We start from the raw sequence: 25,846 nt of genomic DNA, 5'->3' as shown, positions 1-25,846 counted from the left end.
TCTTGCTCTGTGTAACTGTCTTTGGCCTTTTCGCTCTCTCCGCTCCCCCTCTGGCGTGTTCCTCTCTGCCTGCTCTCTGAGCCTGTCTTTCCGTGCTTCTGTCTGTCCTGCTCTGTCTCCCCCTTTCTCGGCTCTGTCTCCGGATTTCTGTCCCCGTCTCTGCCTCTCCCTCGGCCCCTCCCTGACTCTGGCCCCTCACACCTTCGCGGAAAAGTAAACATTTAATTTTTTTTGCTGTTAATAGATTTAATGTTCATTTGTTGGTAGCCCAGGGGCAGAAACGCGTGACATTTCAAATAATTGTTGTTTCAGGGGTATCCTCTGGAGGGAAATGCGGCAAAAGTGTGGAGAAGATTTAAGCAAATGACTGTGTCAGCTTCTATTTACTCCTGACAGGATCGCCGGGGGCACGGCTGCGAGATAACCATTAGCGCGGCCGCCGATAAAGCGGGGAGGCTGCATTTCTAAAGGCTCCGCGGCCATTACGGGAAAGTTAGTGTGAAACATGTTAAATTATCCCCAAAGTGGAGGGAGCGGGGGAAGCGGCGGGGGGAACAGGCGCCCGTGAGAGCTGGCGTGCCTCCGCCCGGGCCTGGGAGCAGGGACGCGCCGCGGCGGGGCTTGGTGACCGCGCCCGGGTGACCGCGCCGCGCAGGCCCACCGGCCAACCAGCAGGGGGAGCCCGCCGCATCTCGAGCCTCAGTCTTCAAACCCGGAGGGTGGGTGGGTGGCCCCCGCGCGCCTCCTGAGGACTGCGCGCGGCATCTGCGCCTTCGTCGCCCTGGCCCGCGTCTGCCCAGACCGCCTGCTCCCTGCCCTCGCCCATCTGCCCTGCAGGACCAACCCGGAGGGCCCGCCAAGATCAGTTCCATGGGGTGACAAGAAAGGGACTGATTGTGGGGCTTGAGACAGTTCAGCCTCCCCTCTTTTAGAGGTGGTGCCTGTTCCTAAACAGGTCACTCAGATGTGCACAGGCAACACGCCTACGTGTGTAGGTGCCCAGGTACCACGAGCTGTACGCGGAAACCTGAGGTTTGTGCAGAACCCAAGTTCCCCTCTCAGATCTACCTTTCAGTAATTGGGTGGCCCTCTGCAAGTCCTCTTGGCCTCAGTTTCCCCATTTGTAAAATGGGAATGATATCTACCCAACATACCTCACTCCCTGAAGAATAGCTGAACCAACGAGGCCATGTACACCTCATCTGAAAAACCACTGAATGCAGTACAAGTGAGGATGTTATTATTGCGCGTTACTTATTATTAACATTCTGCTGTGTCCATAGGAAATACCTGTGCACAAAGCCATGAGTAGATGCACTAGTGCACGGAAAATAGGACCCCAATCACAGTTCTGACTTTGGGGCACATCTCTCCCCCCCCCCCCCCCCCGCCGCCGAATTGTGCTCCTGTTACACCAGACTTGAGATAAAGAAATATCCATGGGCTAGTCTGGTAGAGGAAGCAGTGCTCCAGGCTAGCCGCCCCTGCTAAGGTATGCAGTAGTCCCCCCATATCTGCGGTTTCACTTTCTGTGGTTTCAGTTACCTCTGTCAACCACAGTTTGAAAATATTAATGGAAAATTCCATAAATGAACAATTCATAAGTTTTAAACTGCATGCCATTCCGAGGTGCGTAATGAATTCTGAAGCTTTCCCTCTCCATCCCACTTGGGACGTGAATCATCCCTTTTCCAGTGAATTCACGCTGTATATACCACCTACCCTTAGTCACTGAATCGTCTAGTTTTAGGAATGACTGTCAAGGTATCTCAGTGCTTGTTAAATTGCCCTTATTTTACTTAATAATGGCCCCCAAAGTGCAAGAGTAGTGGTGCTGGCAATTCGGATATGTCAAAGAGAAGCTATAAAGTGCTTCCTTTACGTGAAACAGTATGTCTGTATAATACCTAGGAAAAAACATAGGATATTTAGGGTTTGGTACTATCTACAGTTTCAGGCATTTCCTGGGGTTCTTGGAATGTATGCCCACAGATAAGGGGGGGACTACTGTACTTAACTGATAACATGCCTGGACCAGAGCCCTAGCAATAGTGACTGAGAACCCAGTCCTGGGGAGGGGAGAACCATGTGGGACAGGGGGGAGGAGAGGAGGGCGGAGGGGGCCACCTTTGCCTTTGTGGTAATGGTATCTCCAGACAGAGTATTTTCTCTTTTCTAAAAAAACAAAACAAAACAAACAAACAAACAAAAAACCCTCTCAATATATTGAGATTGTAGCATCATCTACATCATATTTCAGGTCTTGGAAGCCAATCTATAATGCAATGGGAAGTCAGTGCCTTAAGTGGTCTTTAATACCGCTTTCACTCATTTCCAACACGCTTTCAGGCTTCCAGAAGCTCTGAAGTTCCCCCAAATTCGCCCAACATCTTTGAACGTCTTCTACATGTCAGACTTGCTGGAAGTACAGGAAGACCGAGACTACCTTCGCCTTCCTGGAGTTCACCATCAAGCAGGGGGATTGGTATCTACAAATGATGACAGTGCCACGTGAGTGCTGAAATAGAAGCACATACAAAATTCTGCACATTCAAGTGGGGGGCGGGTGACTACGTTCTTGAGGATGTTTGGGAAATTTTCTTAAAGGAGGTAGCATTTGATCTGGGGCTTTGAAGGATGCGGCAGAGATTTCCAGGTGGGAGAAATGGGCTACTATATTATAATGATAATAATCCCTGTGACCACCCCAAACAACAGAAATAACAATGATAATTATAGTATTTAATCTGCATCAGTCACTGTCTCAGGCACTTCATACTAACTGTTACTTTCGATTTGTCATAACGCCTCTGGGGTGGAGGAGCAAATACTATTATGCACTGCCACTTCACAGATAAGGACATAAGGCTGAAAGAGAACCAGTAACTTGCCCAAGGCCATACAACCATCCTAACATTGAGACTAGATAGGGTAGAATGCCTCTCCCCTCCACTCAATCCTTCCAAGACCAATTTTGAAAAAAGATTGATTTTGCTTTTGACAAAAGTCGTGCACCCCACCCCCTTACAGCATTTCCTCATTCATTCAACTGTTTCCTGCATGTCTACTAGGTGTCAGGCATTGGGCTGGCACTGAGGGTACAAAAAATAAGATGTAGACCCTGCCCTTGGGAACTCACAGTTCTAGCAAGGGAGGAAGACCTATGAGTTAATGGACCACAGAGCAATGTGCAAGATGTATGTCTGAGAAGCCCAAGATACTCTGGGCTAACAGAAAGGGGTCAGGTTCAGATATTGCATAGTTCAGCAAGAACTGAGTCTGGGCAAAAGGAGGCGTTTACCAGCTAAGGAGGTGGGACATGGAATTCCACGCAGAAGGAGGAGCAAGTGCAGAACAGAAATGAAGGAGAACATGACCCTCTGGTATGTGGCATTTGAGGGAGGTGGGCAAGGTGGAGAAGGGGAGGCCCAAGATGCTGCCGGGAGCTACTATCTCTGAAGGCTCCTGACCAGGTTGTTAAGGAGAAGGTAAGAGGGAGGCTAGACTGGCTTTTCCTGTGGTGGGACTTCAAGTGTTAATCCAGACTCCTCAGAAGGTGCCCTGACACCATAGCTGAACAGCATAAGAGTGTGTGTCTGCATCTGTGTGTGTTGGAAACAGTGAGCAGGTCATCCAAAATCAATAAGTCTGAGTTGGCCATAGATCACTCTAAAGGGCCTTATAAGGGTAGGAAAGCATGGAGGGTATTGTGGCTCAGCCTCTTCCTACATGTGATGCCTTCTTTACAGACCCCCTCCACCACTCTTCTCTGCTTATCAGCCCATAGATATCAGTTTCCCTCTCACATATATCAGTTTTGCACTTATACATTCACATATAATCCACAACCCATCTACTTCTCTTCTAACCACTCTCACATTCTCACATAATTTAACTATAATCATTTTCATACCATTACACCTACATCCTTGCATACAATACATTCACGGAATTTAATACTTACACACACCCACTTATATAAACAAACCCAGTCACCCAATATTCACTCCTCCATAGTCTCACATTGTCATATTTTGTCCTAAGGAAGTGTAGTCACAAGTCCTTTCCAGTCATTGTCATTCATGTTGTTGCAACCATGATTCCACACAACCCCACCCAACACTCCCCTTTCGTACACTCTTAGAGTCCCACAGAGTTCAGCCATAATTTTATATCTTACTCAAGTTTCTTGAACACGTACAGGTACCCAGAGAATCTTACAATGTAATAGCTCATCCAGTCTACCCTCCTTATTTTACAGGTAGTATAGCTGAAACTCGGAGGAAAAAGTGTGAGTTGACTAAGGTCATACAATTAGTTAATGGCAAATCTAGCGTGTTAACTTCAATCTCATGCCTTCTACACTAGTGCTCTTTTTCCTATGCCAATATCTCTCCCTCATAGTCTCCCTTTCAACCCCCTATGCTAATCTCCCGTACTGACTCTGAGAAACATTCAAATAAAACAGACAGCTCTTGAAGAGGCAGGCAGCTAAGTGAATGGAACAAGTATGAATTTGGAATACAAAAAAGCATGAGTTAGAATACCAAATAACTTGTAGGGCGGTGACAGAATTCAGAGAAAAATGTATGTAAAGACCCTGGCTTTACAAAGTAATAACTCCTAACATCTGTTGGACACTGTGTCCTAGGCACTATGAAAGCACTTTACACATTATCTCATTTAATTTTTACAATCTCTTTAAGTGTGATTATCTCCATATTACAGAAAGGGGAAGTGAGGCCCAGAGAGGTTAAGTTGCTTGCCCAAGGTCACTCAGCTATTGGGTTTTAAGATCATATTGTGCCCCGCTTTGACTTCAAGTCTGGTTTTCATGAATTATATTGTGCTTCTTCCCTTGGTAACAAAAGTCATTCTCTATTGAATCCTTACTCTGTACCAGACACCGTGCTATAAATGCATAGTTTCTATGTATCTTTCCAGGTAAGAAGACGGGTTTGGTAGGTGCTCAATGGATGGTTTTATCATTATAAAGAAGATTCTAACTTCAAAATCAAATTTAGATTTATTTTGTCACCCTGTAAATTCTTCAGATCATGTAAATCTTTAGTGGACTTGATCATTCCCATTGATTAGTTAATTTCAAATCAACTTTTCTCCTTCGCTGATCTGTAATTTCCTGCATTTCCCATCCCAGGGCATCATAGGAAGAGGGGCCCTGCTGTGACTACATATAGTTCTTCATTTTCACCCACTAGATGAGGTCATACCCAGGCACAAGTCTTACACACGCTAATAAAGCCACTGTGATTTAAGCAATTGTAAGACCATTAGGGAGTGGAGTCAAAATACCTTGGTCCTAGTTCCATCCCTTACTAACTGTAAGACCACAGGCAAATTACTTTCTTTGCCTCAGTTTCTGCATCTGCAGTACTAAAATAGAAATTCCTCCCTCCTAGTGTTGTTCTGAGTTTAAAATGCTGCAAGGTATCATTATAGAAAATGTGGCATACACTAGGCACTCAAAATTTGCCACCCACAGTTTCACAGAGATACAGTACCAGCATTCATATCAACCCAAGCAGAGACAGTCACACAAACCTTCAGACAGGCCCATATAACACACCAAGCTGTAGACACGCTCAGATCTGCTGGTTGTGGGCTGTCAGAGTGCCTGAGAGAAGGCACTCTTAAATAACCTTGGATAAGTCACTTAACATCTAATTTTAAGGAAAAAAATTAACAGTGAAGAACTTTGGAAAAACAACCACAATGCCATTTTCACACCTAACAAAATTGGCAATACTTTCCTGATATCAAGTACTCAGTCCATTTCAAATATTCCATTTTTTTTTACATTTGGCTTATTCAAATAAGGAACCAAAAAGGTCTATCCAACAATGTATTTGACTGTTATCTCTATTTGTCTTTTTTAAATGTGTAGTATGAATCTCCCATCTCTTTGAAGACCCTCAGTCGTTTGTCCAGAAGAATGTCCCACATTAAGAAAAAAAATGTTTTTAAAAGTTTATTTTGAATCACAAGTAATACATGAATATATCCTTTATTGTTAAAAAAGGAGAAGGAGAAGAGAGAGGAAATCAGACAGTACAGATAAAGCAGTCTCCCTTCTCCCTTGTCCATCCCCAACTCCAGCTCTTCAGCCTCTGGAAGTCTCGGTTTTCTCATCTTTAATATGGGAAAACCTCTCTTCCTAAGGTTGCTGTGAGTATTAAATTATAAAGAGCTTGGAAGCGCTTAGCTCAGTGCCGGAATCACGGTAATCGTTCAATAAAAATCGCCTGTAATGATTTTTAGTCATTGTTATTATCCGGGCAACCGCAGAAGAGCCGCCAGACCCTGTGAGCGTTCAGCACCCTGGACAGAGGCGGCGCCCTCCCAGCCCAGCCCAGCCCAGCCCAGCCCCGCGCGCTCGCGGGAGGATCTGTAAATAAAACCGCCCGGCTTCCGGCGGGCCCGCGCCACCGGTGAAGGGGAAAGGAATCCGGGATTTTCCGAGCCGCCTACTTCGGCAACGCTTCTGGCGGAGACAATTACCCGGATACGCTCGGGCTGGCCTCCCCGAGGCTCCGGGTCATTTTAGACCTGGGCCCCCGTCTGTCCTTGAGCAGGAAGCCAGGCCGGGCGAGGGCTAAAGCCGAAGCCTAGTCTCCCAGGTTGCAGAATAGCCGGGGGGAAAGAGGGTAAGGATTACGGAAATCGCCACAGGAGGCCCCTCGGGGACCTCCGCCCCCCTCACAGCCCCACAGCTGGAGCTCACCCCAGACTCCGCCGTCCTCAGGCGTGGCGGGGGCGGGGGTGGGGTGTGGTGAGGTGGGGGGGTGGCCTCCGGAAGCCGGCCCAGGACACAATTAGCAGGGAGCGGAGACGCCCGCGAAGGCTGATTTAATTAGGTGACACGGTGCCAGGCAGGGATGCGGGGGGAGGGGAGAGCAGGGTCAAAACATTTTGTAAAAATCTGTTTCACAAACGCTGCTGCTCCCCTCGGGGTAGAGAGACATTACGGAGTCTTTGGTGTCGATCAAGGCTGGCAAGAGGCGGCCAGGAGCGCGCGGCATTTCCTCCTCCTCAGCCTCTCTCTTTTGTCCAATCTCCCAAAACAGTCCCAGGAGCCATCAGCTCCACTGCGTTGCACGGCTGGGGGTGGGGGTGGAGGAATGACTTGGGAAGGAGACCTCCATCGGGGAAGGAAGCGCTGTCTGTCCAATGCACTCCCCCCTCCCCCATATTCATATGAATATTAGCAGTAGTGGCTGGAAGCATCTACTTTGCAAATAAAGCTATCATTTGCGGAGCAGGTACTCTGCCACTACTAGCTGTCTGATATTGGTTATTTATACTCTGTGCCTCAGTTAGTACATCTCTAAAAAGACCCCTCTAGAGTTGATCTGAGGAGAAAAGGAAATAGATAAGTAACAGTAAGCACTTAATGGTTTATTATCGCTACCACTACTGTTTTGTTACTATTAGGTGCCAGGCTAGTTGTTTGACATCTTTTGTCCCTAATCCTCACAATGACTATATGCCATAGATATGATTATCCCCATTTTACAGATGTGGAAACTGAGACTCAGAGTTTAAGGAACTTGCTGTGTCACTGACCTGATCGGGACAAATCTAGGAAATGAACTCAGGACTGTTTGGTGTTAAATCCTTTACCTTTTACCATCCTGGGGCTGAGATGCGTCAGTTTCCCACCTGTGACTGTATCTCAGATCTCAGTGGACCCACCAACATAACTGTATGCCTTGCTCCACCGTGTCTGGCACAGCAAAGCCCACCTCAGGTACCCACATGCTTGCATGGCACTGAGTAAAAGGAGCATGCAGTATGTGCACACACATGCACACACACACATCATCAGAGACAGTCATACATGGTTATCCTCCCACAGAAAGATGCTCCCACACTCACCACATCACTCAGAAGTCACGTAACCTGCACACAGGTGCCTACCTCCCACTGGTCACAAGAGAAAGGGGATTGTCATATAAAGTTATACCCAATATCACAGGAGAGATGTAGTAATGCACAAATATACAAAGTATATATAACACTTTCGTATACAAATACACTAAGGTAGTAGGACATGAACAATTACACATATAGTCACATACACAGGAAGACACTTTTCTTTTTGCAAGACACTATTTACAGAAATACAGAGATACATAGTTACAACACACCCACTACCACATACTGTCATATACCATTTCATGGAGAGGTGTAGCTCCACACTCACTGTAACATACACAATACATCCACACTTAAAGAGACATAGCCAGGCATAGTATAACACAGAGAGAAAATTAGTCAAAACCCAGTTCATATACACACATTCCCCAGATCAGTAGAGATAGGGAACCATAATCTCACAGGCTCACATGCTCACAAACATACACACTGAGTCTCCTCTCAAACCCTCTGGGAAGCTGGCTTCAACCCAAAACTTTCCTGCCTCCTAAAGTCTTCCGGGCATGGGGATCAATTGACTGCCTTCCCCTCCCTTCTCACAGCTGAGCCCAGGGCAGCAGGGACCCAGTCCTCCAGCAGACATGAGAGGGGACCCTAAACAGCCAGTCTTGAAGATACCTTGTCTAGCACCATATCCAGTCCAACCTGGAGCCAGCCATTGGGACTTGGGGGCCATTCTCCCATCTGCCAAGTTCATTCCCAGCCTCATGCCCCAGCATTAGCTTTCGGAAAAGGGCAAATGGATTGATCAGTAATCGTTCCTGGGGAACAAGGGCTGTCTCCTCAAATATCTCCCCACCTGTTGTCACCTACCTGTGCAGGTGCTCTCTCAACAGCTCAGAGCTCCAGCCTGGGCAAGGTCCCGAAGGCAAGTGGGTGGAGCCTGGTTCCATCCTCTGTACCCCCAGTTCTAGCTCCCTCTGCAGCTGCCCCCTCCAGCTCCAGGCCCCCTGGACAGCCCCCTCCTTTCCTGCAGCCTGCCCACCCAGTGCTGTGTCTCTTCACTGAAAACCAGACTAGGGACTGGGAGGAGGGGGGAAGATCCCAGGAGAGGAAGTGGCATCTGACGGCCCCAGCACCAAACCTGGGGGGCTGCAGGGGGGAGGGAGGAGCAGGGAGGCTTCTCATTGTGTGAGGGAAATTTTATTTTTAACAGATGCTAAGGCAGATGGCGCAGAATTAACAGAAAATGGGAGAGGAAAGAGAGGAAGAACATTACTGACTCCGGAGAGAGTGGACATTAAAAAAATAAAGAATAAGGGAATGAAAACAAGTTTAAGTGCTCTCTCCGGGGGGTGGGGGGAGGGGAGGGGAGCTGAGAGGCAGAGAGGGACAGAGCAGCGTGGTGATAACCAGAGGCGTGAAATTACAAAAGTAAAATTTGTGGGACTCGGGAGGGGTTGAGAAGGCCCCAGTTTCATTGCAAAACTCACTCAGAAATTACTGATGTGATGTTTGAGCTTTTATCATTAATAATAATCGAGAGGGGAGGGGAAGACAAAAGGACTCTTGGGCTTGGGGGGTTTGGGGCACCAAGAGGAAAGGCGCTTGAGCCGTGGAGGAGCAGGCAAGACAAGAGTCATCTCTGTGACAGAAAAAGGAAGGGAAGAGAGAAAAACTCAGGGAGATACAGTAGAACTGAGAGAAATGGAGAGACAGAGGCAGAATAAAAAAAAAAGGAAGGAAAGGAAACAAGGGGGAAAGGGAGAGAGAAGAGAAGATGTAGAAGGGATTAAACAGGAGGGGCTGGGGAGGAATGAAAGGAAACTAAAGACAGGAGATTCAGAGATAAAGTGGCTGTGACAAAGAGAACAGAGACAGTAATGGGGAGACAGAGGGCCAGGAAAATAGCACTAGGAAAATGTACACACTAGTGGGCAAAGAAAGTCGCTCCAAAGATGAGTGAGTCATGGCCAAAGTGACCAAAAGCAGGGACCCAAAGAAACAGGAGGAAGAGACAGAGAGGAAAGAACAGAGGCCAAGACAAACAGAAATGAATGAAGAAAAAGAAAGAAACAGGAAGAGTGAAAGACAGACACAGAAAGGGAATGAGAGAGACAGAAGGAAGTGGAGAGAGAGCAAAAACTAAGCCGGACTTTGAAAGGGACACAAACAGAGTTGGGGGAACAGAAATTTCAAAAGACAGAAACAGACCCACACGATCAGAATGAGAAAGAGAGGTGAGATGGAGAAAGGAAAACTGAGCCAGAGGCACAGAGAGACAGAGAGGCTGTGGGGGAGATGACAGAGAGGGCAGGAAGGGAGGAAGGGATGGGAGACAAAGAGGAATGGCCGTTTATCTCTCCTCCCAAATTAATTGAGGCTACATCAGCCTGAGCCACTAAAACGGAGCGATTATGAATGGGTTAGTCACAGGTGGAGTTAAAGGCCTTCAGAGGGATATTAGCCAAAATTGAGTGGCTTTTAATTTCTTTCTAACGAGAGACTGTGGCTGGGGAACCAGGCACCGCCTCCGCTCAGCTCCACAGCTAAACACGGCGTGGGGGCGGCCTGGGCCACTCACCACATGACCTGTGTGGCATAGGCAGCCAAGTGGAAATCGCCATGTCTGAAACATGCCTACAACATGCCTGTGACATGGGATACAATAGGGGGTAGCCCAGTGGAGGGCCAGTAGAGAGGGGGAAGAGGGGTCACAGTCATTGGAAATGGCCAGGTGAGGGAGCACAGGGTAGGAACTGAGCAGTGTGGGATGCAGAGGAGGGTGAGAGGGACAAGTACACACTGCCAATGACAAGTGCTGCCATTGCCACAGAATTCCCCAATTATCCCTGGCCCTACTTTGAGGAAAGCACTGTGGTCCAGGACTGCTTTTCTCCATTGTGGAGAAACCAAGGCCCTGCGATGAAAAGAACTATTGCGCATTTACACGTGAGTAACAATGATGACCTGAACCCTAAAACAGAAAGGTGATGTGGAGAGAGCACTGAAACATGAATCCAGAAACCTGGATGTGAAGTTCAACTCCCCTCCTAACTTATGGCAGAAGCCTGGGCATCAGCCTCTCACTTGGCCTCAGTTGGCCCATCTATAAAATGAGGGGGTGGAAGGCTCAGATCCCTTCCAGCTCCAATATGCTACGGTTCTATGCAAGCGCACTTCCTGTCTGAGGTCTTCTCCGGGGGTCTCGGCTGCTTGCTTACGAAATATAGGATAGGATATATAACCTTGATGAGTATTTGTGACCACCAGAATAAAGTATGTGAACTGAATTTGGGGTCCCTGGCCCAACTCAGAGCAAATGCAGTGAGTTTCAAGCAGCGGGTGTGCAGGCGACGAATGCCGATCCTGGGTGGTGAGGCCTAAAGGAAGCCAGAGAAGGGGGTGGGCAGCAAGCCGGTGGCTGGAGATGGGTCATAAATGGTGATAGAGGCAGAAGATAGAGGATGTTCTTAGTGGGGACATCAAGAACAAAGGTGCAGAGGTACCACCCTGGCTGAAGCCGACCCGACATGGGTATACAGTGGGTAAAGGGGAGGGAGGACACAGGGGAAACAGTGGGTCATGTGTATGCAGGACCAGGGAAGTTGGAAATCCACGTGTAGCCCCAGGATAGAGCGCACACAGTGAGTTTCTGAACAAGGGCAGCAGACTGTTTTAGGATTTGGGGTACTTGGGGAAGGTGACTATGGGACAGACATGGGAGGAGAACATGGAACTATGTGAGCAGACAGGGGGCTGTTGTGATAGGCTGAATGAGCCCAGGTGAGGAGGAGAGGAGGGGACAGATAGAAGGAAAGAGACAGTAGGATTTGGTAACTGACAGGGTGTGGAGGCTGAGGATGGGACAGGAGTAAACAGCGACCTTGGGGTGTCAAGGACAGCACTTTGGAGAGCATTGATGCCAATAACAAGATAGGCAACACTGGGTGGGAGCTGAGACAGACACACAAATGTGGGCTTCCATCCAGCAGAGCAGAAAGAGGCTGAGGTGAAGCAATGCGGTTCAGTGGAAATTACTTTCATTTCAGCATTTACGATATCCGCCTTGTTGTTCTGTCTCAGCCACTAATTAGCCATGAAACCTTGGACAAGACGCCCTGTGTCTGGGCCTCAGCTTATCCATCTCTAAAATGTGGGAGTTGGTCTAGGCTCTTTAAGTTTCCCTTTAGGTCCATGGTTCTGAGATTCGGAGACAAAGCCACTGCAGAGACCTGCCTGGGACAGAGACGGACTAGAAGAGAAACTGTCCATAATTCTCGCTGCCCTCAGGTCCCCAGAGCCAACAGCTGCGCCCCCTCCTCCTCGCAACTCCATTAACACTCAATTAGAGGGCCTGATGGGCTCCAGCCTTAGAGGCCCCTCCCTACCTCATACAGAGACAGTCCCCACTCGGGTTCATCTGATGGGCCCACAGGGAGAAGGCTTCACTCACATTTATAACTAACTGCAGTGGCCGCCCTGCTGGCCTCTCCTGCCTCCTCTCTCTTCTGTCTCCCACGGTGGAGTCCACAGGGTTGGGTGACAATGGGGGGGTGGGGGGGTGTCCTGTAGATCCCATGCTGGAGCCCCAGAGATGAAAGGGAGCAGGCCCTAGAGCAGAAGTGGGAGGGGAGAAGTGAGGAAGAGCGCGTGAGAGTGTGAGAGAGAGAAAAATGACAGGCCCTGAATATTGGGCGCCCTCACTTTAAATCAAGATAAAAGACTGAAGTGGAAAATGAGAGTCCAGAGAAACCCCGGACGGCTCGGGGCGCTAATGGAAACACATGGCTGCCGGCTGCGGGCTTGTCAGCTTCCCCCGGCGCTGCCATTCCCGTCTGATAATCCGGCCTGCCATAAAATTAGACTAGCAAATACCTCCTGACAAAGATGCATGTTTCTCTCTATTGTGCCATCATAAAAAAAACTCCGCTGGTGACTCGGGGAGCCGCAAACTTCAATTTAAATTTACAGTGCTGCGGAAGGAAAGTGATATGCACTCAAAAATTTTAATAACCTATTAAGTTACGACTTCAATTTCATTTTATGAATATTTTCCTTGGGGAGCACGGCTATCACAGAGAAAGATAGAAATTTAAAAAAGATAAATAGTGCCATTAATCTCCAACATTTCTCTTCCATTATCCTTGAAAATTAGGAGTTATTTTTGTTCAGATCTTCATGTAATTAGCTCCCTCCACTTGATTCACTAGCCAGAAAATGACCATGTTCAGAAAATTAAAAATTTGTCATTAAGTGGAATTTAACATAATATCATTTATCTTTATCTATTCCCCAGCTGACAGCAGGAAGCCTTGGCTGCCTTACCGGCTGGTGTGTCAGAGAGGGGAGGGACTGCTCAGGGAGAGACACAGGGAGAGACAGAGACAGAGACTGAGGAAGGAGAGAAGGCCAGCAGGGCGTTGGCCATAGCAAGAGTGAGGGGACCTTGGGAGCTGAGGTGTCAGCCATCGTGGGGAGGCAGAGGAGGCTGGTGTCGGCTGGCACATAGGTGGCCCAAAAGCAGTGCAGTTGGAGGAGTTGGGGGTACAAGAGGGAAGCCAGAGGAGCACATCAGGAGCAGGTGCCAAAAGAAGGAGCTGGCTGGTCAGTGGGGCTGGGGTGAACTGACTCGAGATGACAGAAACGCAGCAGAATTACAGAAACTTCCAGAAAGGGGGAGGGGCGGCTAGAGGTGGGGTGGGAGAGATCAGGGCTTATTACCCTCCACACCCCAGGGGGGAACAAGATACCATCATCCTGACCACAGTCTGGCTTCAAGAGAAGACAGAAAGACAAAAAGAGCCAGAGCCAGAGAGGGAGTGAGAAGGTAATGAGAGCCAGGAGGCAGAGGTGGAGTGAGACAGAGACGGAGAAGAGAAGTGGCCTGGACAGACTGACATGACAGCAGGGGACCCTTCGTGAACTTGGGCCTCGGAAGGTTCCATGGTGGAAGTCCCCACACAAGCCCTTGGACGTCTCTCAAGGGCTGCATGGCTCCTTCTCCTCCCCCCTCCTCTAAACAGCCCCACCTTAGTCCCCCCAAGTCAGAAATCATCCAATAAACCATTCAGACCTAGTCCTGGGTGGAGAGAGCTGTGGCCGAGCCTGAGAGACTGAGAAGTGGATAAAAGGATTAAACAGCGGCACATTAGTGAGAGATTTAGAGTGTAATAAACCCATTTCATAATAATATGTGCGTTGGGGCCAGTGATCCATCATTGCAGGAGCCTGTCCATGGCAGGGGGAGCATTGACCTGCTGCTGGGAGGGGACCCAGACGGATGGCTGAGGGTTTTTCTCAGGGTCTCAGGATATGGGCAAGGGGCACAGACTGGCCCCTGGGGTCAGGAGGGAGGCATAGGGCTTCTGAGGGCACCTATGGCTCAAATAGCCACAGGGATCAACCTGGGGGTAGAGCTGGGGAGTGTAGGACGAGGCCTGGAAGCCTGAAAGACTCCCCTGTCCTTCAAGCCCAGGACCTGGCAGTAGGGTAGGAGCCTCAGGAGGAGGGGCACCTTCAAGCTGCAGAGCTCACTCAGAAAGGACTCAACAAGCTGAAGACTCCCAAATAAGCCTGCTCCCTCCTTCCCGGTTTTGTTATCTGCTGGCTATCAGATCTTTGTGACTTCACCTCTGTGAGCCTCGGTTTCCCATCTGTCAATTCTAGATAATTAGGCCTGCATCATAGGATTGTGATGAGGGTTACCTGAGATAATGCGTTTGAAATTGTTCTGTAAAGCAGAAAATCCTGGGGAAACATTATTATTGCTGTGTTCCCCTGTTTTTGGCTCCCCACCCACAGGCTGCCTTGTGCCATCTTTCAGTTTGCTTATTGTCAGGAAAAGTTTCATCTCCCGGAGGAGACTCTGAGCTTATTCAAGGGTCAGGAAGAAATGATGTGTTGGTTATATGATTTACTGTTTAATCTGCCCTGTTAATAGGGCAGAGGAAAACATTCTCCTGCTGTTTGTCTCCATTGAGGAAACCAGCATCAGGGATTAGAAAACAAACCTTCCCCTGGAAAAGGAATTGAGAAATAGGAATGGACCAGTTGTCAGTCTCAAAATGTTGGGGGAGGAGAGTGGGAAGATTTGGAGACGCTGAAAGAAAATGGGGATGCCGTCCAGGAGGAGAGAGGTTTAGGGGGGTTGGGCTGCATGAGCGATGGTCTTGGGTGGCCCAGGAGAATACGGCAAGAGAGAGATGAGTGGGGAAATCAGAAGCCACTTCTCCATGATCCAGCGGCACTGGCCCTTTTCCTCTTTCTCCATTGCCCTCAGATATGTCACTCCCTACCCCCATCCCTGAGAGGCCAAGTGGGTATAACCTTCAGCTCTAGCTGAGATGCAGAAGGTGCTCCAATGGGAGGATAAGTGGTGTCACCTCCAATCCCAGTTCCAACCAGTCTCCAATCTGCTCTCAACTTGAACTCAATTCAGCATCAAACTCACTGGTTAATTTCTAGGAACACAGACTCCTCCATGGTACCCCAATCCAATTAATCAAGCCTTCGTGAACCCTCAATGTAGCCAACGACATCATCGATTCCTCCAGACTAAAGTTTCACTGATACCAATATCTTCCTCCCCCGATGGATTGATCAAGGGCAAGTTTGGTCTGCCTGCCTACTCCCCCACCCCCACTCCCCACACACAAAGTCAACTAAATATTGCCAATTCTCCCAGCTTCTGCTGGAGAATTTCCAGATGCCACCAAAAACAAACAAACAAACAAACAAACAAAAAAACCAGGGATGTAAAACTGGTCCTGTGCTTTCTCCCTGACATCCTTTGCTTCTTTCTGTAAATATTTATTATGTGCCTACAGAAGCCAAACACAAATATTCTACACTACAAAGCAGTGAGTGCCATAAGTTCCCTGTGAGTAATACAGATACTCTGATATACCAGCCAGGGACAGAGCTACACAAGCTGGCAGGGTCAGGGATAGCACTGATGCAAGAAGTGCCACTGGAGCTGGACAGGTGTTAGGCAGAATTTCAACAGGTGGTGCCTAGAACAGCTTGGCCAGAGAAAAGAAGTGTATGAACAGACATGCAGAGAAGGAAGAAACCAGTGTTTAAGGAACACTTACTCACCAAATATATGGTGATGGAAGGAGAACTGACTCTGGGTGGTGAGCACACAATGTGATATATAGATGATATATTACAGAATTGTACACCTGAAATCTATGTAACTTTACTAACAATTGTCACCCCAATATACTTTAATTTAAAAAAGGAACACATTCTGTGCCAAGCATACGCTGTAAGCTTTCACCCCTCTTATCTCATTAACCCCTGCCATCATTTTTAGAAATAGGTGTTGTTATCTCCAAGTATATAGATGAGAAACTGGAGTTCAAAGAGGTTAAATAACTTGCCCAAGATCCCACAGCTAGTAAGCAGCAAAGCCTGGCCTCAAGCCCAGAACTGGTTGTCTCTGAAATCCATGCTCTTTCCTCTGGTGCCATTTGTGATTGGGGAAAGCGGAGCAGCCTGATTTACGTGGAGCATAAAGTGTGCGAAGGGGAAGTGAAAGCTGTCCCACGTTGGTCATTGCCTGCACCATCTCTGGGACTTTCCTACAGGAGGCCTGGTGCATGAGGAATCTCAGCCTTGTTGAGAAGACCCTTGGAAATTCAGGAGAAGCAGTCACACAGGGAGAGGCAGTCCTCCAAGCACTTGCTCTTTCAGTGACCCTCTCTTCTGTCCAGACTTCCCAATCTTGTCCTCTCCCCTAACTCCTTCCTCTCAGCGTTGAGAGTCTTCCTACCATGCACCACCTTCTGGATCTAGTATCCTACGTTTCCCTACCCCTCATTGTTGAATATCCCCAACTGATTATATATGCTTGTTGTCTTATGCCTTCTACCACCTACTCCCTCCCTCCCACAACCAAGTCACCAGTGACCTCCCCATAAGAAAAGTTTCAGTGACTTTTTATAGGTTTGCCATCCAGCTTCATTACTTATTAGCTTGATCAGTTACTTATTCAGTCTGAGGTTCGGTTTCATCATCTGTGACGTGGAAGGACAACAGCACCTACCTCACAGCGGTGAGCTAACTCAGTGAGATGAAATAAGGAACGAGTTGGGCCGGCCCGGTGGCTCAGGCAGTTGGAGCTCCACGTTCCTACTGCCGAAGGCTGCTGGTTCGATTCCCATGTGGGTCAGTGCCAGATGGCTCAGCTGGTTGGAGCATGGGCTCTCAACCACAAGGCTGCCAGTTCGACTCCTCGATTCCTGCAAGGGATGGTGGGCTGCGCCCCCTGCGACTAACAATGGCAACTGGATCTGGAGCTGAGCTGCGCCCTCCACAACTAAGACTGAAAGGACAACAAGTTGACTTGGAAAAAGACCTGGAAGTACACACTGTTCCCCAAAAAAGTCCCATTCTCTTCCCCAATAAAATCTTAAAAAGAAGAAGAAGAAGAAGAAGAAGAAGAAGAAGAAGAAGAAGAAGAAGAAGAAGAAGAAGAAGAAGGAAAGAGTATAGTGTAGCACATGGTACACAGTAAGCATTTAATCAATATTGGCTGTTATTATTTTTCTCGGCCTTTATTCTTCCTGATCACAAATCCTCAAAAACCCAATAAATAACGAATTACAAGACATTAAATGATACCCTATTGCTTACAAAAAGACTCAAAGCTCCTTAGCTGGGTTCCTGAGACCCTCTTTGTTCAGAACCCAGACGCCCCATCCACTTCTTCCTCATGTGAAAGAATGTGGTCTGATGGAGGCGTTTTCAATCTGGGATCTGAGAAAGCCTAATTTTTTAAAAGGTATTTAGAGGGTCCACAGAGTTTTGATTTGAATTTTTGTATAAAGATATATACTCTTCAAAACCTTAATAAAAGGTCACATGTTCACAGAAATATTATGAACTGAATTTTAACACATTAGAGGTTAAAAGTGTGTGCTAATTGACATAAAAGTATGTGTTGATTGATAAAAAGGATGTACTAATTGACATATTTCCCCCTAATAATTAGAAAGCTAAAATTCAAGCCTTCATAATATGTGCTAATAGCAGGGGGGCTCTCTACTAAAAAAGTTAGAAATCATTAGTCAAGTGGAAAGAGTCACAAACACCTTGGTCCCAGTCCCAAGAGTGCTACTGTCTTCCCCAAGTTTCTTAGGTACTTTAGGCTTCCATTTCCTCCTATATACATGCATATGTATCAACCACACAAGGTCAATGATAGTCTTAAACAAAAAATATATAAGACTGCTGGTCAAGATGGCAGAGTAGGGAAATGCTGTGCTCGCCTCCTCCCACAACCACCACAAAATTACACGTAAATTGTAGAACCGTCAAATATATGGTGATGGAAGGAGAACTGACTCTGGGTGATGAACACACAATGGGATTTATAGATGATGTAATACAGAATTGTACACCTGAAATCTATGTAATTTTACTAACAATTGTCACCCCAATAAATTTAATAAATAAATAAATAAATAAAAATATGTAAAAAAAAAAATTGTAGAACCATCATTGAGAACTGCCTGAAGACTAGCTGAACTTAGAAGTCCTGTAACTAAGGACATACAGAAGAAGCCATGACAAGACTGCGATGATAATGAAACTTACCACAAGGGATTTTGGCAGAGATATAAATAACTAATACATACAACAACACACAGAACAGGGAACTCTGGTAATATGAAAAGCTAATGCTGACTGAATACTAACTATGTGCAAGGCCCTGAGCTAAGAGTTAGCATATATCATTGCATTTCATTCTTGCATCAACACTGTAAAGTAAGTTTTACCCTTAAAATCTCATCTATAGATGAGGACCCTGAGGATTGGAGTGGGGAAGAATTCGCCACAAGTTGTGGAGCTGAGTTTTGAATCTAGGCAGCCAAGCAGTAAACCCTGCAATTGAAAAAAAAAAAATTGAGCACTTACTAGGTACCAGGTACTGTTCTAAGTCCTTTTACATGTTTTAATTCATGAATTCTCACCACTGCTGTAGCAAATTGTGGATACCACAAGACTTGTGCAATGACTTTGCACAAGAGGTGGAGTCTATTCCCCTCCCTTTGAATCTGGACTGGCCATGTGATTTGTTCAACCAATAGAATGTGACAGGTTGACATTTCTGGGCTTTGGCCTTAGGAGGCCTTGCAGCTTCCATCATCACCTTTTTGGAAGGCAGCTACCATATGAAGAAATCTGAATTATCCTGCTAGAAAGGCTAATGGAAGGAGAGAGGCCCTGGAGGATGAGAAGTTACCTGGAGGAGAACTATGGCTTTGCAAGCCAATAGCCAGCCAGCACCAACTGCCAGACATGTCAGCGAGGCCATCTTAAATGTTCTGAATCCAGCTGAATTTCCAGATGAACGCAGCTGCAAGAGTGAATGCAGCCAGCACCATGGAGAGCAGAAGAACGTCCAGCATAAAAAACTTTTTAAAAAATCATTGTTGTTTTTAGCCACTAAGCTCTGGGATAGTTTGTCATATAGAAGTAGATAACTGAAAAAATAAGGTGTGTACTACTACAGTTGACCCTTGAACAACAACTTTTCCTAGTATAAATGGACCCACGCAGTTCAAACCCTGTTCGAGGGTCAATTGTATTTTCCGTCTGTGGTTGGGAATCCACGTATGCAGAAGGCTGACTTAAGTTATATATGGATTTTTGACTGCATGGGTGGTTGGTGCCCCTAACCTCCCTGTGTTGCTCACTGGTCAACAGTATTTCCTTATTTTACAAATGAGAAAACTGAGGCATAGAGGGGTTAAATAAGTCACCTAGGATTAAGCCACTAATGAGTGACAAAGCCAAGGCTTAAACTGAGGCATTCTGACTCCAGAGACCACATGAATAACCACTAGGGCTTGGTAAACTGAAAACCAATCCTTCAGAAATGCCCTGATCTGTGAATATGTTACTTTACATGGTAAAAGGGACTTTGCAGATGTGATCGTGTTAATGATCTTGAGATCAGGAGATTATAAATCCTGGCTTATCGGAGTGTGTAGACTAGAATCTCAAGGGCCCTCATAAAAGGGAGGCAACAGACTCAAAGGCAGAAAAACAGGTGATGTGATGCAGGGCCATGAGCCAAAGAATGAGGACAGCCTCTAGCGGGTGGCAAAGGCCAGGAAACAGATTCTCCCCTGGGGCCTCCACAGGGCACCAGCTCTGTCAACACCTTGGCAGTGAGACTGATTTTGGACTTCTGACCTCCCAAACTGTAAAATAATATATGTTGTTGTTTTAAGCCACTAAGTTTGCGGTCATTTGTCACAGCAGCCATAGGAAACTAATACAGAGGGCCTCTCCTATTTAAAGGAGGCTGATCCTTCACACGGGAGCCACCCAGGCCAGTCTCCTTGTCTCCTGTCATGGTTCATGTTTCTGCGCTTCTCTTGTTCTTGAAAATCTCTTTTCCCTCCGTCTATTTAATTCTCTTGTGCCCACCTCTTCCAGGAAGTCTTCTCTGATCATCCTAGCTCACATAGCTCTGTCCTGTCTCCACAGTACTTGATGTTCCTCACCATCTTACTCAGCACTAACCAATCTCCGTGCTAATGTGCTGGCGGGCAGCCCAGTGACATGTTTATGAGCATGAGTCATCAAGTCTGAGGACATCAGCCCATAGAGGCCCTTCTAGAGTCTGTCCCTTCATTTTATAGATGATGAAACTGAGTCCCAGAGAAGGGGAAGAAAGCCACTAATCCAAGGACACCCAGCCAGGGCTTAAAGACAGGCCTTCTGACTTCAAATTCATAAGCTCATTCATTCAGCAAATGCTTATCAAGCCCTCCTTATGGGAACAGCCCCGAGCTAGGTGCTGGAACATCACTAATGATCAGAAGCAGATAAGGTCTCTGCCCTCATCGTGGCCTCCAATTTGTAAGAGAGATAAACATTTGCGCAATAATCACACAGGTATATAATTACCCACCATGACAAGTGTTAGGAAAGAAAGTTCCATAACTCAAGCTGTGGGAGTGCAAAATATAGGGAACTATTTTAATTAGGAAAATCAGGGAAGGCTTCTGGGAAGAGATGACTATCAAACAGAGATGTGAGTAATGGTGAGTAGAGCTCGCTACATCTTTCTAGGGGCAGGGGACGCGGGGAAGAGAAAAGTGTTTTAGGCTGAAGAAATGACATGTGCGAAGGCCTGGGAGCAAGAGGGAGCAGAACAAGGAAGAAAAGGAGTCTGGGATGCCTGGAGAGTCAGAGCGACAGGGAAAGAGTAAAAATGAAGCTATAGAAGTACGTCCACAGTGGTCAGACCACAAGGGCTGGGAGGCAGCGGTGAGGTTTTGATTTTCATTCCATTGGCAATGGGAGGCCACAGGAAGATTTTAAGCAGGACAATGACACGTTCATATTTGAATTTTATGGTGTTTTTCCCCAAGCCAGGGCCTTCTCTTATCTCTATAGACATGTTAGAGATCATTATTACAGGGAGTTTTATGCCACTCTGTATTCCACTCCGTGCCTAGCCTTGGACAAAGCAGGTGCTCCATAAATATGTGTTGATTAACCTCTCAGCAGCATGTGACGCTGTTGATCATTCCCTTCCTCTTGAAGCCCCGTTCTTTGGCGTCTGCACTCTGGCTTCTCTCCATCTTCTGATCACTCTGCCCTCCCCCGACCGCTACCATATTTAAGCCTTTCTCACTGTTTTATCTTCATCCTCTTTCTTCTTTGTCCACACTCTCCCCTTTGGCCATCTTGTTGTCTCCAGCAGTATTGATCTCTTCCTTCTGGGCAGAACTTGAGTTCCATGAGGACTTGGATTTTGTCTTGTCACTGTTGCAACTCCAGAGTCTGGCACAGAGCAGGCACCCCAAAAATATTGATGGGAGTATATATTGTATGATTGTTTACATGAAGTTCAAGAACAGGCGAAACGAATCCGTGGTGATAGATGTCAGAACAGTGGTTACCTGTGGGGAGATAATGACTAGGAAAGAGCATGAGGGAACATGGTGGGGGCTGTAAATCTTGACCTGAGTGGTGGTAACACAGGTATATGCATGTGTAAAAGTTTGCTGAGCTGGAAGCTTAGGATTAATGTCTTTACTGTATGTGTGATATATCTCAATACAAAGGTGAAAAATAATGTCACATCACCACTCTCCAGAGAAGGAATTCCTAATTTCTAACTGCTTTATGTCTCCACCTGGATGCCCACCTCGTGATCTTACCCAGCCTCCCAATCAGCTCTCCTCCTGAATGCCTGTTCCCAGTGTTGTCATCGCGATGCTCCAAATCATTTAGTGGCCAAACCTCAGAGCCATCTTATCCTCACACCATCCCTTCTTCTACCCCCCTCACCCAACTTTCCAAAACACAGAAACACAAATGGTCCTGTGGTTATGCAGAATTTTAAGATGGCCTCATGATGTTAACCCCCTGGTGTTACTCCTGAGATTAGCAAAAGGGGGATGATGGGGGGGGGGCTGTCTAATCTCATCACAGAACCCTTAAAAAGCAGAGTTTTCTCTGGCTGCTGGCAGAAGTCAGAGATATTCAAAGCAGAAGAACACTGCACTGTTGTTGGCTTTGAAGATGGAGAGGCCACCTGCAAGGGCCAGTGAGTGGTTTTAAGGAGCTGAACGTGACTCCCCGCTAACAGCCAGTAAGAAAACAGGAACCTAAATCCTATAACTATGGGGAACTGAATTTTGCCAACAAGATGAGTTGGGAAGCTGATCTTCCCCAGAGCCTCCAGACCAGTTGACACCTTGATTCCAGCATTGTGAAACTCTATGAAAGGAACCAATTGAGCCCACGCAGGCTTCCAACCTATAGAACTGAGATGTTAAAATAGGTGCTGTTTGAAGCCACTATGTTTGAGGTAAATTGTTACAGCAATAATAGAGAACTGATACAGACCTTAAATCCTGTCTATTCATAGTGGCCTTTGCATCCGCCTTTTTTCCCATTACTTTGGTCCCACCGTGGCTTAGATCCTCTGACCTCACTTCTACCCAACTGAAATATTTGTCTCTGGACCTCTCTCTCTCTAAACCCGTCATCCATCCTGCTCAGTGCCAGCAGATTAATTTTCCAAAGTCACAACCCTGATCACATCCTTCTCCTGCTCAAAAAGCTTCCATAACAGTGTAGCTTGGTGGTTGGTTATACTTTGGAACCAGAATATAGGGTGTAAAGTCCAGCTCTGCCTTTAAGAAGCAGATGATCCAGGGGTGGCCGGATGGCTCAGTTGGTTAGAGAGCGAGCTCTGAACAACGGGGTCCTCGGTTCGATTCCCAGCTGCGCCCTCCACAACTAGATTGAAGAAAACGAGCTTCAGCTGAGCTTCCAGAAAGGCGGCTGGATGGCTCAGTTGAATAGAGCGCAAGCTCAAAACAACAAGGTTGTCGGTTCAATTCCTGCATGGAATGGTGGGCTGTGCTCCCTGCGACTGAACATTGAAAATGGCAACTGGACTTGGAGCTGAACTGCACCCTCCACGACTAGATTGAAGGACAACGACTTGGAGCTGATGGGCCCTGGAGAAACACACTGTTCCCCAATATTCCCCAATTAAAAAAAAAAAAAAGCAGATGACCCAGAATATGTTGCTTAACCTCACCCATAAATTGGGAATAAAAGTACCATCTCCACAGGGTAGTTGCAAGGCTTAAGTGAGATATGAATGCAAAAAATAATTATGCATAGCCCAGCATAGGTAAGCACTACACTCTGTGAATGGTGGTTGTTTGGATATCAAGGGTTCCAGGTGGCCAACTGATTAAATTCTTCAGCCTTGCTTACATCCATTCTCCACAAACCGCAAGTATACACACACACACACACACACACACCCCTCTACAGCCTTTTCTTCCACTCCTCTTCCATGAGTCCCATCCTTTCCCCTCCATTTTCATCGCTACTCCCCTCGTTCACATTGTCACCCAGTGGTCTCCTCACTAATTCACATACCTCCATTCTCTGTGGTCAACAGGGACTGCTGAAAACAGCCTGATCGTATTACTTGTGGGCTTAAACCCTTCCATGACTCCACTCTGCTCTCAACATAAAGTCCGGAATTCTTCCCACAATGAGCCAGGCCCTGTACAGCCTGCCCTGCCAATGTCTCCAGCTCCCTTCTCTTGCTCTCTGCACTTGTCCCGCATACTCACCAGGCTCCCTCCTGCTCCTGGGCCATCCACCTTGCTATTCCTTCTTCCTGGAACACTCTTCCCTTCCTTATTTGCCTGATTAACACCTATTTGTCCTTCCAGTTCTTAATTTAGAGGGGACTTTCTCCAGGAAGCCTTCCCTGATCTCCCTGACTAGGCCAAACCCCTTTATTACAGGCTCTCAGAGGCCCTTTTGTAGACCTTCTCATAGGAGTAAGGTATACGTCCTCGTGTACTTAGTTAATTGCCATGAGCCCCGTAAGGACTGGAACTGCATCTGTTTGTGATCACCATCATGTCCCCAGGGCAGAGCACAGTGCCTGGCCCAGAATCTGGGCTCCAGAAATGTTTGTTAAAGGAATGAATGAATGAAACAAGCTCAAGGACTCTGCTTCAGCTAAACTGGATTGCTTTTCCCACAGATGCTTTCTTGTCGCCACGCCTTTGCCATTCATATCCCTCCACCTGATATGCTCTCTTGCCTGCCTCTATTCTTCTGTAAATCCAACCCACCCCTGGCAGTCTCTGCCAAGTAATCTTGCCCAGTATTTGAGCCTGCAGTGGCTTCTACCTTCCTTGCTCCCCCACCACCACCACCACCACCAAAAGTGTCTATAGTTTGGATTATTTCTTTCTGATTGTGAAATAATGCATGCACATCATAGAAATTTTAGATAACACAGATAATGTAAAATATAAAAGACAAACATTTCAAATCCCACTACCCAGTGATAATTGCTGCTTTTATTGTATCGCCACCCATTTTTCCATACACAATCATGGAAAATTTTTAAACTTCACCGCAAATCAGTGAGGCTCATATTGTTCTCATTTTACCAAAAAAAAAAAGTTTTGGATGAGTTCAATAATTTGCTCAAGATCACGTAGAACTAGTAAAGAACACAGAACTAGTGAAGGACAGAGCCCACACTGGATCCTAAGACTCGAGTCTCGCTGACTCAGCCCCTTGCTTTCTCTGCTGTACCCATCATCCCTCCTGGCCCTTCTCTATCTCCATTTCTTACTCCTCTTACATCATTGCTCTCTCCCTTCAAACCCAAAGCCCAACACCCTCTGACATATTCCCTTTAACCCAATCATTCTACTTCAAGGATAGTCACTTTGTCATTTTTTGCAGTCGTAAAAGACCAGTATCAACCTAAATGTACATCAATCTGGTTTTATACATAACACTACATCTTCACAATAAAATACTACATTGTTGTTCTAAAGAACGAGAGAGGTCTTCATGTGTTACTCTGGAATAATCTGTAAAATAATTTGTTAAATTAAAAAAATGTGTATAGTTTGCTATCATTTCTGAATGTAGAGAATATTTTTACAATATGTACAGCATTTCTATACACAAAATGACACCAGTACTTGCTTCTGGGAAGGAGAATATAGGGATTGAAATGAAGGGTGAGAAGGGACTTAATTTTCACTGTATACCCATGTATAATGTTTAAATTTTGACCATATCCATACATTTAATAAATAAAAAGGAAAAACAAAAGCAGAACTTTCCAGGCTCCCTCCCATCATCTCACCGAGCCCATCTCCACTCCATGTATGTGAACGTCTGGGTAGAGGAGTGTGTCCTGCTCCCCTCTCTTACGGCCTTCTAAGTGAGCCTCACATAGCAACTATTTTCAGAGACCAAAAAAACAAGTTTCTTCCACCAGACTAGTAGGATCCTGCAGTCACATGAAGGCCAAGGAAAAGCCTTTCATTCTAGCCCTACTCTGCCATTTGCTAGTTGTGTAACCTTGGACAGGTCATGTGACCTCTCTGATGGTAGATTCTGTCTCCTC

General features: G+C 46.7%; 1 long non-coding RNA gene across 1 annotated transcript in view; it reads right to left on the bottom strand.

The window, feature by feature from the left end:
• Window positions 1-2,200: 2,200 nt before the first annotated feature.
• The window catches only part of LOC141572907 (uncharacterized), a 53,672-nt gene continuing 30,026 nt past the window's right edge, over window positions 2,201-25,846 (bottom strand). Inside the window, exon 3 of the long non-coding RNA XR_012498458.1 lies at window positions 2,201-2,489. This is a non-coding gene — a long non-coding RNA (uncharacterized LOC141572907). The remainder of the gene's footprint in view (window positions 2,490-25,846) is intronic.

This window comes from Rhinolophus sinicus, linkage group LG07 (assembly GCF_036562045.2).
Source record: "Rhinolophus sinicus isolate RSC01 linkage group LG07, ASM3656204v1, whole genome shotgun sequence".
Taxonomy (NCBI): Eukaryota; Metazoa; Chordata; class Mammalia; order Chiroptera; family Rhinolophidae; genus Rhinolophus; species Rhinolophus sinicus.
Note: the sequence above shows the minus strand (reverse complement) of the source record. Positions and strands in the feature narration are given on the sequence as shown.